Source organism: Leucopleurus acutus (assembly GCF_964270905.1).
Source record: "Leucopleurus acutus genome assembly, chromosome: 14".
NCBI classification, from domain to species: Eukaryota; Metazoa; Chordata; class Mammalia; order Artiodactyla; family Delphinidae; genus Leucopleurus; species Leucopleurus acutus.
The window spans coordinates 28,222,045-28,236,066 of record NC_139156.1 but is presented as its reverse complement, the minus strand read 5'-3'; the positions used below and the strand labels follow the sequence as shown (position 1 = coordinate 28,236,066).

Here is a 14,022-nt window from a genome sequence, read left to right as displayed (position 1 = left end):
CCCACAAATCTGATCTTTTTTTCCATGAGTTTGTTTGTTTATTTTTGAAGTATAGTTGACCTACAACACTGTCAGTTCCTGTTACACAACTTAGCGATTCAATATTTCTATGCATTTCAAAATGATCACCACGATAAGTCTAGTCATATGTCACCATACAGAGATACTAGTTATTAACTATATTCCCCACACTATACCATGACTCATTTATTTTACAACTGGAGGTTACTTCTTAAACTCTCTCACCTATTTCTTTCCTCCCCTCACCCCCCTCCCTTCTGGCAACCACCTGTTTGTTCTTCATATCTATGACTTTTTTTGTTTTATGTTTGTTCATTTGTTTTTTAGATTCCACATATAAGTGAAATCATACAGTATTTGTCTTTCTCTGACTTATTCATTTAGCAGAACACCCTCTAGGTCCATCCATGTTATTGAAAATGACAAGATTCCATTCTTTTTTTTATGAATAATATTCCATTGGCGTGGAATATTCCATTCCATCTTCTTCATCCATTCATCTGTTAATGGGCACTAAGCTTGCTTCCATAGCTTTTGTAAATAATGCTGCAATGAACATAGGCGTACATATATCTTTCTGAATTAGCTTTCTTCAGATAAATACCCAGGAGTGGAATTGCTGGATCATACGGTAGTCCTATTTTTAATTTTTTGAGGAAACTCCGTACTGTTTTCCATAGTGTTTGTACCCATTTACATTCCCACCAACACTGCATAAGGTTTCCCTTTTCTCCACATCCTCGCCCACACTTGTTATTTATTATCTTTAACAGCCAATCTGACAGGTGTGAGATGACATCTCATTGTAGTTTTTCTTTGCATTTCCTTCATGTGCCTGTTGGCCACCTGTATGCCTTCTCTGGAAAAATGTCTAGATCCTCTGCCTGTTTTTTAATTGGGTTGCTTGTTTTTTTGATGTTGAGTTGGATGTATCATTTGCAAGTATCTTCTCCCACTCAGTACGTGACGTTTTCGTTTTGCTGATAGTTTCCTTTGCTGTACAAAAGCTTTTTTTTAAATATAAATTTATTTTATTTTTGGCTGCCTTGGGTCTTGTTGCTGCACATGGGCTTACTCTAGTTGCGGCGAGTGGAGGCTGCTCTTTGCTGCAGTGCACGGGCTTCTCATTGCAGTGGCTTCTCTTGTTGCAGAGCATGGGCTCTAGGCGTGCGGGCTTCAGTAGCTGTGGCACACAGGCTCAGTAGCTGTGGCTCGTGGGCTCTAGAGCACAGGCTCAGTCGTTGTGGCGCACAGGCTTAGTTGCTCCACGGCATGTAGGATCCTCCTAGACCAGGGCTCGAACCCATGTTCCCTGCATTGGCAGATGGACTCTCAACCACTGGGGGAAGTGATTGAGAGCTTTTTAATTTGGTGTAGTCCCTCCCCACAGCTATCTTAAAGATGAGGGTACTGAGGCTCAGCAAGTTAGAAAATTTGTTCAAGATCACAGAGCTTACAGCAGCAGGGCCAGGATTCAGACTGAGTGCATTCCGGCCTCTACCTACTGAGACTGTGCTTGTAAAAAAACCGATTTGACCTGAAGAACAGCAGCAGGACCATACCTCAGTGGCCCAGATTTAAAATGCATTGAAAAAGACAAATCCATAAGAAGAATAAGAAAGGGCTATGTAGATGGCGCCTCCAGACAAGCTTTAGTACACTATACCAGATCAAGAATGTGTTTTCGGTTCAAGGACGCCTACGGCCCAAACTTGCACACTATCTTATGGTGTCTGTGCTGTAATAAGACAATGCGTCTGTTACTTTGTGTCAAGGGAGCCTAAGGACATGTTAAGCAATAGAAAGGGAGGCAATAAATAGAGGGCATATGCCATCAGCCATGATTACCTTCAGCCATGATTACCTTACACTTCTCCAAGGTCTTTTGCAAGGAGTGGCAGAAGATCTCCAGAGTGTCCAGGCCCCAAGCCTATTTTTCTTTATTTGCCTCAAGTATCATTTGGTGTTGGCAGAGATGAGGATTCTAACTTTCATCTCACATATAACAATAAACAACATCAAAAAGCACTAAGTGCCTAATTACAAAAAAGGATAGTTATAGCTCTAAGTTTACAGTCTACAAATGATGTGGACAAACATTTAGGCACATAAGAAACTGTTCAGTCTGTTAATGTGAAGGGCCTATAAGATTTTAATGGCACATGCAACACACATATTACATATTTAATTTGAACTGTTGAGTAAAAAGAGCTTATCTTTGAGTTACTGAAACTTTTTTTCCTATAATGAGATGACTTGGGTACACAATGGAGAAGAGAAGTAGCTAGTACCATTCCCCACATCCTCTCCCACCACATATTTTCTTTAAGTATTAAAAAAATATAGAATTAAAATCACACACTAAGGAGGCAGCATAATGTGAATGCAAAGTACGCGGCTCCTTGAGTCAGAGAAATCAAGGTTCAAATCCCAGCTCCACTAGTTATTAGCTTTTTCACCTTGGATATATTACTTAAACTCTTTGGGCTTCAGCTTCCTTTTTCAGAAAAATGGAGATAATCATACTTTCATAATAATCATCAAGAGGATGATCATAATGATAAAAATAATTATACTAATGCCTAACATTTATTGAGCACTTACTATGTGCCATGCATTGTACTATGAATTCCCTCATTGAGTTCTCACAACAACCTTATTGTATATAATTGATTCCCATTTTGCTAGTGAGGATACAAGGTCAGAGAGCTTATATAGCCTGTCCAGGTCACAAAGTCAGTCAGACATGGAATAGGAACCCAGATCTGCCTGTCTCCAAAGCCTTAACCAGTATGCTAATAGTATGAAGGACCTAAGCCAGCACCTAGGTGCTCAATAAATGTTAGCAGTTATTACTAAACATCATTCCCATAATCAGCTACAAGATCAAATGTGTGCCACCAATACAGCATCGCCAGAATGTGATATTTCAAGTATATAAACTCTACAGAATTTACCATTTCAACACGTCAAAACGTGGTTAACTTTGACCATGTTTTAAAATAGGCACATTATATACACCCTTGCCTTCTTCAGTAGAAGAAAAGACACTGAACATGAACTTAGTAAGTTCATTATTAAGACCATACCTTACTGTACTCTGCTGTAATACAAAATACCAGTACTATGTAACTTTTAGGTCTTTCTCTTTTAATGTCAGCTTTCCCTTTGCTATCACTTTATTTCCTCTGTCAACTTTTCTACCTCTTTCTAGATTGTTGTTTATAATCTGTTAGGGGGTGGGAGGACCACACACACCCCACCAAAATTATTTAAAGTTTCCAGATAAATAAAAAGTAAACATGCGTCAAATGAGAGGCTAACAAACTCTTCTGCAGTGGTAAAGTACATGTGGTAGTGCTAGAGTCCTTCAACAGTTATTTTTTATGTGCTCTGAGGCCCCTTTCTTACTTTTTGGCTTTCTTCCAGATGTCAAATTTCCACATAAGGGTGGTGCCATAAATAGTTTTTCCCTAAAACAAACAATAAGTTTCAAAACCCTTAGCCATCTATAAGTTATTAAAACAATTCCTCAAGGCTGAGCCAGGTAGATATTATTTTCCTTCTACTACTGTATTTTCTCAAATTCCATCTCACTATCAGACTAAATATATACCTCATTATCTAAAGTATCAAGTAAAGAATTAGCATAAGCCCCACAGGATAACTTAGAGACCTACCCTGTTACATGGAGGAGTAACTTTTGTTATTTGAAAGAGTTAAAGCTTCTCCCTGAGAACCTTCCTTCCAGAATATGACTCAGAAGCAGAGGAGGGTCTGGCTCAATAAATACTTTTACTGACTGACCTCCCACCCTATTGGAAGGAGTGTGTAATCGCTGAGGAATACACACCCTGGAAGGGTGATGAAATCAGAGCCTGGCTAAACTATATGATTTGTGGGTAAGACCAGAGAGGAGATCTTTATGTCCTCTGTTTTATGTGGAATATCATGAATTTCATCTGTCTTCCCTGTATACACTATAAAAAGCAACAATTATTGTTTTTGTCTGGGCCATTTTAGAAGCCGGGACTGGGAATTCCCTGGCAGTCCAGTGGTTAGGAGTCAGTGCTTTCACTGCCGTGACCCGGGTTCAATCCCTGGTCAGGGAACTAAGATCCTGCAAGCCACACTGTGCAGCCAAAACAAAAAACAGAAAGAAAGAAAAAACAAAACAAAAAACCACCCCAGAACACATGTTTTGAAACTCAATCATAACTAGCTTATATATGAACTGTTCCACCAACTTCAGATGGAAGTAAAAAGAACTACATTGGAAATCAGAAAGCAGATGGGCTTGAGAGAAAGCAGAGGAAATAAATGCCTGTATGGCATAAAGTCTGGGACATCAGAAAGTTTGCTATGAAAACAACACTTCTTCTCTTGCTGGTGAATGCCAGCCCTTCCACCTTTGCAGAGTCACTGCATTTGAGGTGTAAAGATCCTTCATTCTTCAAACCCTTACAGGATGTAAAACTCTATGAGGGAGGAGATTTTTGTCTGTTTTGTTCACTGGTCTGGAGTAATGCTCAATGAGTAATTTTTGGTGAGCAAATGATTTATTGAACTTTAGGAAAACACATGGAACTGTTCATATCAAAATCTCTTCTTCCACTTACCTGAAACTAAAGTAACCATCTCTTCTCCACAGTTTTACCTTCCGGCTTCAGTAACAGTGTCATATAAATCTTTCAGATCAAACATTAAAATCTTGCACTTCTTCATCTTCTACAGCCCACAGACAGTAGGCTCAGCTCTCTGGCAAAGAGCTAAACCAGAACCAGAGTTCAGGTCTGTTTGACTCCAATGCCCATGTTCTTTTTTACTATAAATGTTACTTCTCTTAAATCTCACTGGTTCTTCCTCCAAAATCTCTAGATTTCCTTTTTCCTCTCCTTAATCCTCTGATATTGTATTACAAAAATCTTCAAACAGCCAAGTTGAAAGAATTTTACACCCACCACCTAGAGTCTACCATTAAGAGGTTACTGCAGCCACTTTATCACATACCATCTCTCTCTTTATCCATTTATCAGTCCATGTTATTTTTGATGCATTTCAAATATATTTTATTTTATCTTTGATGCATTTCAAAATAAAGCACAGACATTTCCCCCAGTACTTCAGCATATGTCTTAACTAGAGTTTATTATTTGTTTACAGTTTGTCTGTTTTCTTTTGGGGAAGTACCATTTTCCTCTCTTCTTGGCTAAAGATACAATTCTTTTCTCCCCACTCATCTGTCAGTGAACCTGGTTAATCTTTTAAACTGTCAATCTTTACATATTACACAGTTGCTAAGAATTTACAAGGTTTTCCTACTCTCTATAATTCATTCACATATTCAACAAATATTAATCAAGCCAAACAGAGTCAATCAAATTCCCACGCAGGCTAAAAATTTGGCTCTGCTGGGTAGACTAATCATTTGATGACTCTTTAACCCCATATTCTTTAAATATTTATTCTCTAATTCTGTTGGTGACTGACAGGAGCATTTAAACTCTCCTCTATTGTCCTAAGCAACTCAACTCCTATCCCAAGGTATCCAGCCTACACAGGACAAAATAAGACCCTGCAGATAACCTGACCACTCTCTTAGAAGGAGATACTCAGGCTTATCTTTCAATGAGGGAGAGATCTAAAGAGCAGAAACTATTTGGTTTTTTGTTTGTTTGTTTGTTTTTGCTGTGTTTGGTCTTTATTTCTGCTTGCGGGCTTTCTCTAGTTGCAGCAAGCAGGGGCTACTCTTCATTGCGGTGTGTGGGCTTCTCATTGCAGTGGCTTCTCTTGCTGCAGAGCATGTGCTCTAGGCGCACAGGCTTCAGTAGTTGTGGCTCACGGGCTCTAGAGTGCAGGCTCAGTAGTTGTGGCGCGTGGACTTAGTTGCTCGGCAGCATGTGGGGTCTTCCCGGACCCGGAATCGAATCCGTGTCCCCTGCATTGGCAGGCGGATTCTTTTTTTTCTTTTAACATCTTTATTGGAGTATAACTGCTTTACAGTGGTGTGTTAGTTTCTGCTTTATAACAAAGTGAATCAGCTATACGTATACATATATCCCCATATCTCTTCCCCCTTGCCTCTCCCTCCCTCCCACCCTCCCTATCCCACTCCTCTAGGTGGTCACAAAGCACCAAGCTAATCTCCCTGTGCTATGCGGCTGCTTCCCACTAACTATAGGTTTTACATTTGGTAGTGTATATATGTCCATGCCACTCTCTCACTTTGTCCCAGCTTTCCTTTCCCCCTCCCCGTGTCCTCAAGTCCATTCTCTACGTCTGCGTCTTTATTCCTGTCCTGTCCCTAGGTTCTTCATGACCATTTTTTTTTTTTTAGATTCCACATATATGTGTTAGCATACGGTATTTGTTTTTCTCTTTCTGACTTACTTCACTCTGTATGACAGACTCTAGGTCCAACCACCTCACTACAAATAACTCAATTTCATTTCCTTTTATGGCTGAGTAATATTCCATTGTATATATGTGCCACATCTTCTTTATCCATTCATCTGCTGATGGACAGTTAGGTTGCTTCCATGTCCTGGCTATTGTAAATAGAGCTGCAGTGAACACTGTGGTACATGACTCTTTTTGAATTATGGTGTTCTCAGGGTATACGCCCAGTAGTGGGATTGCTGGGTCGTATGGTAGTTCTATTTTTAGTTTTTTAAGGAACCGCCATACTGTTCTCCATAGTGGCTGTATCAATTTACATTCCCACCAACAGTGCAAGAGGGTTCCCTTTTCTCCACACCCTCTCCAGCATTTATTGTTTCTAGATTTTTTAATGATGGCCATTCTGACCGGTGTGAGATGATATCTCATTGTAGTTTTGATTTGCATTTCTCTAATGATTAATGATGTTGAGCATTCTTTCATGTGTTTGTTAGCAATCTGTATATCTTCTTTGAAGAAATATCTATTTAGGTCTTTTGCCCACTTTTGGATTGGGCTGTTTGTTTTTTTTGATATTGAGCTGCATGAGCTGCTTATAAATTTTGGAGATTAATCTTTTGTCAGTTGCTTCATTTGCAAATATTTTCTCCCATTCTGAGGGTTGTCTTTTCGTCTTGTTTATGGTTTCCTTTGCTATGCAAAAACTTTTAAGTTTCATTAGGTCCCATTTGTTTATTTTTGTTTTTATTTCCATTTCTCTAGGAGGTGGGTCAAAAAGGATCTTGCTGTGATTTATGTCATAGAGTGTTCAGCAGGCAGATTCTTAATCACTGCACCACCAGGGAAGTTCCCTGATTCTTAAATCTGGCAGTGATTTTTTTTTTAGTGCCACAAGGATACTTTAACACTTTCTATGGACTGAAGACCTTGGCAGCTACCTCTTAATCCATTTTTGCTCCCCTGATGTACCAAGGAATACTCAAGATGATATAAGCTGTAGTTCCTGCCCCCAAGAAGCTTAGCTTAGTCTCCACCACTTCCCCAAAATACGTTCTGAGGACACTAATCATATTGCACCCAAATACAAGAGCTCTATGGTCGTTATAAACCTGGGAAAGGCTATAAGCCATATTTCTCTCTTGGAGGGGCATAAAAAATAAATACTGAGTCAATCCAGGCAAGAATCACTTTTTAATCCAGCTTTCCTAAATTTATCTGGCAAAGCACACTTTTTTCAAGTCAAACTTTAAATTTTTTAAATTGTTTCTCACCCCATTTATTCATAAATAGTCCTTGTGCAGTTCTAGCCGATCGAAATGCTCTCTGCTCCCATAAAGCACTTTCTGTCCAGAACTTGTTCTTTGTTTACACGCTGTTTCTTTTTTCCATGGGGGGTTCCACTGTCTGTCCACACATTTAAACTCTCCCCACTCTCTACTGCTTCCAGATGATGCCCTTCTCTCTTGCTCAAGCCCACCTCCACCTTTCATGTCTCAGCTCCCTTGCTCTTATTCACCTTGTAGATTTGTGAGACATCAGACTGGACATGTAAAAGTTACAGCCATGAGAGAGAATGTATTAATGAAAACATACTCAGAAATTGGGCTTCCCTGGTGGCGCAGTGGTTGAGAATCTGCCTGCTGGTGCAGGGGACATGGCTTCGAGCCCTGGTCTGGGAGGATCCCACATGCCGTGGAGCAACTGGGCCTGTGAGCCACAACTGCTGAGCCTGCGCATCTGGAGCCCGTGCTCCGCAACAAGAAAGCCCGTGATAGTGAGAGGCCCGTGCACCGCGATGAAGAGTGGCCCCCGCTTGCCACTAGAGAAAGCCCTAGCACAGAAACGAAGACCCAACACAGCAAAAATAAATAATAAATTAATAAACTCCTACCCCCAACATCTTAAAAAAAAAAAGAAAACATACTCAGAAATAAAAATAACACTTAAAAAAGTATATCATGCAACCCAAGTGTCCATCAAAAGATGAATAGGTAAACAAAATGTGGCATATACATACAATGGAATATTATTCAGCCTTAAAAAGGAAGAGCATTCTGACACATTCCACAACATGGATGAACCTTGAGCATATTATGCTAAGTCACAAAAAGACAAAAACTGTGTGATTTCACTTATACGATGTATCAAGAGTAGTAAAACCCATAGAAACAGAAAGTAGAAAGGTGGTTACCAGGGGATGATGGGGAGGAAAATGGGTACAGTGTTTCAGTTTGTGACAATGGAAAAGTTCTGAAGATGGATGGTGGTGACTGGTTGCACAAAAACGTGAATGTACTTAATGCCACAGAACTGTACACGTAAAAATGGTAAATTCTATGTTATATATATATATATATATTTACCAAAAGAAAAAAGATTTTAAAAATCTATGTCATAAAATGTGAGAGAATGTGAAAGAAGGCCTGGTAAACGATAATTTTTGATAAGAAACATATATGCAAGTCTGGACAGACTTTACTAAAAAAATCTCCTGAGATAACAAACTAAACTTTTCCCCTGATAGACACAGATATCAGACCTGGGATAGACTGAGAACACTGAACAATAAGCCAGTGCTGGGTGTCTTCCATTTCCCCTTCCAGGTCTGTCCTCCACCCTTCTGCTCTGCTCTGTGCTCCACAAGGCTGACCCCCAAGAACTGCATCAAGGCGCTCTTTTACCTCTGGCTTCCAGTTGGGTTCAGTCAATGGGTGGCACCAGCGGAGATCTGAAGGCAGAGGGATGGTGAGGTTGGGTATTTTATTCCCATGTGTCCCTCCCTGCTGGGCTGTGGGTTGGCTATATTGTTCTACTAAAGGCCACAGCCACCATCAGAAAGCCCCCTCAAAACAGCTCTTTCTCTTGGGTTAGGTAACCACCCGATTTCTTGCCCCTGAGGTCTGGGTGGCTCACCTGCTATCCCTGGGGTACAGTACATTTCTCTGTTATTTTCCCTAAACCTGTCCATTCCATTCTAAGTGGGACCTCCTCAAATTATCCAATTTGAGTGTGCCTTCTATATTCTGCTGAGCCCTTGACAGATACATGCCCAAAAGGATTTTCTGAATTTATGAGAACTATGCATAAAAAAAGAGACAGGGCTTCCCTGGTGGCGCAGTGGTTGAGAGTCCGCCTGCCGATGCAGGGGACACGGGTTCATGCCCCGGGAAGATCCCACATGCCGCGGAGCGGCTGGGCCCGTGAGCCATGGCTGCTGAGCCTGCACGTCCGGAGCCTGTGCTCCGCAACGGGAGAGGCCACAACAGTGAGAGGCCCGCGTACCGCAAAAAAAAAAAAAAAAAAAAAAAAAGAGACAGAAAATATAGGAAACTATATAAAGTTAGTTTCCTAAATCTACCATTCTAAATCTAGGTGAGAGATAAGAGGTAGATATATAAATTTTGAAAGCTTAAAACATGTTTAGAAAAATATTGATGCCTGGGGTCCTGTGCACCCACCCTTCAAAAAAATCTCCACTTTTTTGACAGATTTGGTGCATCAGACCCAGACTCTAAATTGTTTTGAAATTCTGAGTGACCTATTTTACTACTAGGAAAGTAGGACAGAATGCGTGAGAGCTTTGAAAATTTACTATATTCTTTCAAATAGCACTGATGATACCTTGCACATTCTTCCTAATATTGCCCAATTCATAGTGTAAGTCTAAATTCTGGACTTTCAGAAGAAAATTTCTGAAGGAGTTTCCTTAACTAAAAGACAGTTTCTCCTTTCTTGTTTGCGCCTACAAAGTGGGAGGTACATCTTTGTCAACCTGAGAAGAGATGCAAGAGGGTCCTCTTCGTAGGGACTCTCCAGTATAGGTTCCTTCAAAGGAATATGCTTTCACGAGCATCTGGAAATTTCCTTATGTCTTGAAACTGAACTCTCCATAAAACATTTTGGGGAATGGAAATCCATTTAAAAAATTTCAAGTCCAAGCAATGAAAAGTAATATTTAACCTCAAAAGCAATTGCACAGTTCTCTTATTCTTGGCAATATAGGACTAAAAAGAATGAGCTCTTTCCTCTGGGTGAAAGGATAAGAGGTGTCAGAAAATGAAGTCTAAATCTGTTTCTGGAAGGAAATGAGAGAAGCTAGGAAAACATCATTTCCTCCTCTGGTTTATGTCACTAGAGTTCATTTTGGACAGAAGGTCAGCAGTCACTGCCAGGTGATTACTCAGAGAACTAGCAACAGATGAAGAGGAAAAGTAGAACCCATCTAGATCATGGTGGCCCCCATGAAGCCGAGCAGCATGGCCTGGGCTAGCTGTCCTCCAACAAGTATCTTCTTCCAACCCACTGTGCTCTCCTGATGACAGCAGCACTGACTCACTTGTACTTTGCCAAACAGGTTACGGAATGTTGGACTGTAAGAAAAAATAAAAAGCCTGTTCTGACTTAGGTGGGATGATCAGAGAAATGAGGTAGAAAAGGAATCTGCTATTGTAAACTGTCTTATAGTTTATATTATATTTTGCTTATTTCAAACTTGTCTCAAGTTGGAAGGCAACAACCTCAAGCGATGGAACAGGACATAGATCAGAGTTTCTGCCAATCATGGAAGGGCCCTTCAGTCCTCTTCAGGATTTAAACGGAACACCTCTCATCTAAAACAACTAATTTTTTTTTTTTTTACAAAAGACAATTTAAATTAAGAAAGCTTCAGGATTGACTCTTATGAGATAGCTGTTTCAAGTAACTTGAAGGATTCCACCCTCCTCTCTCCCCCACATTAAGCTGATATTTTTCTCCCTTTTTAGTTATTTTTAAAATTTCTTATATATCTCTACATCAATTTTGTCTTTTTTGGCAAATTGCACTGGTGGAGGAAGATTCCAAGACTAATATTTTAGGACTACCAAATTTGAGGACATTTACATTCAAGAAACATTTTTCAAATGGGTCAACCTAAGAGTTCCTTAAGTACTTGCTCAGGTTCCCACTTCTTTAATCCTGCATGAATCTCAATTATGAAATTTAAGCATCACTGACTCCTAAGTAAATACACTGAACATGTCTGAGCTAAGGAGCTTTATTAAAATTAACAGCTGTGATACGTTTTGTATACAATAAATGCCCGGATAATACAACTGACAGCAGCTGCAGAAGTGCAGATTAACTTGAAACTATAAAGTGAAACTTCAGGGTGAAGCTGCAGTTAACAAGGAACAAAACAAACATGTGATAACAGGCAGTTTTTAGGACAGCTTCCAGGAGATGCCAAGAACATTTATTAACCCAAGCTATGAGGATTAATAGCACAGAGATCTGCAAGGTAAGCATCTTTTTTCTTTTCCTTATCTCTTTCAAGCACAGGCTATTTTTTTGGCTAAAGAAGATTTAAAAGACAAGGAGTTTCTCTACCCTTCAGGTTTTTTACAGTATAAAATATTCTTGATATTTTGTAAGAAAGAATCAGAAAAGGAATTTAGAAAACTAAAGATTCTGAGAAAGAAAAATAGGGAGGAAAGAAACTGTGCAGTTGGAGTTAAAAATAATTGAGACCATTCTCAGGGTGAGTGATTCTAGATCATTCTACGCAGTACCAACTTCCAAGGACCGTGAAAGAGAGGGACCAGCAGCTTTATACAAATAAGTAAAAACTAACACTTCTAGTTATAGAAACTAGAGTCACTATACTTGAAAGGAAAATGTATATATGGATCTTCTGGTAGTTTCTATCCAAGATGAACCAGAGAGTTACGCCAAGACACAGCAAACTTGGTGAATGGTGGATTCCTTAGATGGTATCAATGAGGATTAAATGTCCTAAGTCAGGATGTTCAAACCTAAAATTCAACAATGGAAAGGTTCACTTGATTTAAAAGAGATCTCTCACAGGAAAGGAAGGGCAATGGTATGATATGTAAAGAAACTAATGTATATACATGGAAACATGTGAATCTAGGAGTGAAACATTAGGAACTGTAGCTAGGATAAGAAAAAAGGAGAAACAAACAGGTGGGAGATTTATATTACAGGCTGCCATGAGAGATGAAGAACAAAGATGATATATTAATAATAAGATTACAAAATCGATACAGAAACTAACCAAAAGTAGTGTCTGGTAGTTGATATGAGCTAGAATACTAATTCCTTAACAAACAGCAAATACATACAAATCACAGTCCAATTAATTAGCTACATCCTAGAGATTTCAGAGTCCTTTGCTGGGCTATCCAGGCAGCTAGCATGTCAGATCATGGTGATTCCTAGCAAGAGGAATGAAGGAAATAGTTCAGGACTTTGCTCTAGTTCTGCATACTATTTTGTTTTGGCTTTTTTTCTCTAAACCATGAATAGGTGTTGAATTTTATTAAATGCTTTTTCTGCATCTACTGAGATGATCATTTTTCCCCCTCTATTCTGTCGATGTGGCAAATTACATTGATTTTCAAATACTAAGTCAACCTGCCATTTCTGGAATAAATCCTACTTGCTCGTGATGTATTACTCTTTTTATATAGTGCAAATTTACTTTGTTGAAGATTTTACACCTATGTTTCCCAAAGGATATTAGACTGTAATATTCTTTTAAGTGTCCTTGTCAGATCTGCCAATAAGGGTTAGGCTAGCCACATAAAGAACTGGAAAATGTTCCTTCATCCTCTAATTTCTGAAAAAGTCTGTGTAAGGTTGGTATTATTTCATCCTTAAATATTTAATAGAATTTGTTACTGTAATAATCTGGGCCTGGAGAACTTCAAGGAAAGATTTTTCATTAAAAATTCAATAGCTTTATCACATATAGGGTTACCCAAATTTTTCATTTCTTCTTGTACTGATTTTGTTAAGTTGTATTTTTCCAAGAAATTTGTCCATTTAATCCAAGCTGTCAAATTTGCTGCATGAAGTTGTTCAAAATATTCCTATATTAAGATTTTAATATCTGTATGATCTATAATGATATTGGAAATTTTGTTTTCTCTTTTTTCTTAGTTGTACTAGGGGTGTATCAATTTTGTTCATCTTTTCAAAGAACCAACTTTTGACTCTGCTAAATGTCTCTATTGTTTGTTTTCTAGTTCATTGATTTCTTCCTCTATTATTGTATCTTTGTTATTTCCCTCTTTCAACTTTAGGTTTACTCTGTTCTTCTCATTCCTGTGAAAACTTAGATAACGGATTTTCAACCCCTCTTCTTTTCTAATATAAGCATCAAAAACTATGACTTTCCCTTTAAACACTGCTTTAGCTACACAGATTCTGATACAGTGCTTTCACTTTCATTCAGCTAAAAATTTCCTAATTTCCCATTGATTTCTTCTTTTAACTATGGGTTATTTAGAAGGGTGACATTTACTTTCCAAATATTTCAAATACCCAGAGATCTTTCTGTTATTAATTTCCAGTTTAGTTCTGCTGTGGTCAGAAAACATGCTCTATATTATTTTAAATTTATTGAGATACTTTATGGCCTGGCATATGGTCTATCTTAGTGAGCGCTCTATGTGCACTTGAAAAGAATGCAGTTGTTGAGAATGGTGTTCTATTAACGTCAGTTAGGTTGAGAAGATTGATGGTGTTATTTCATCTCATATATACCCTTGCTGATTTTTTATCTACTTCCTCTATTAATATTGAGAAAAGAATGTTAAA

The 14,022-nt window shown here is 38.8% G+C and overlaps 1 protein-coding gene across 1 annotated transcript in view; it reads right to left on the bottom strand.

Moving 5' to 3' along the window:
* DNMBP (dynamin binding protein) overlaps positions 1–14,022 on the bottom strand; it is a 110,456-nt gene that overhangs the window by 77,496 nt on the left and 18,938 nt on the right. The window lies entirely within an intron of this gene.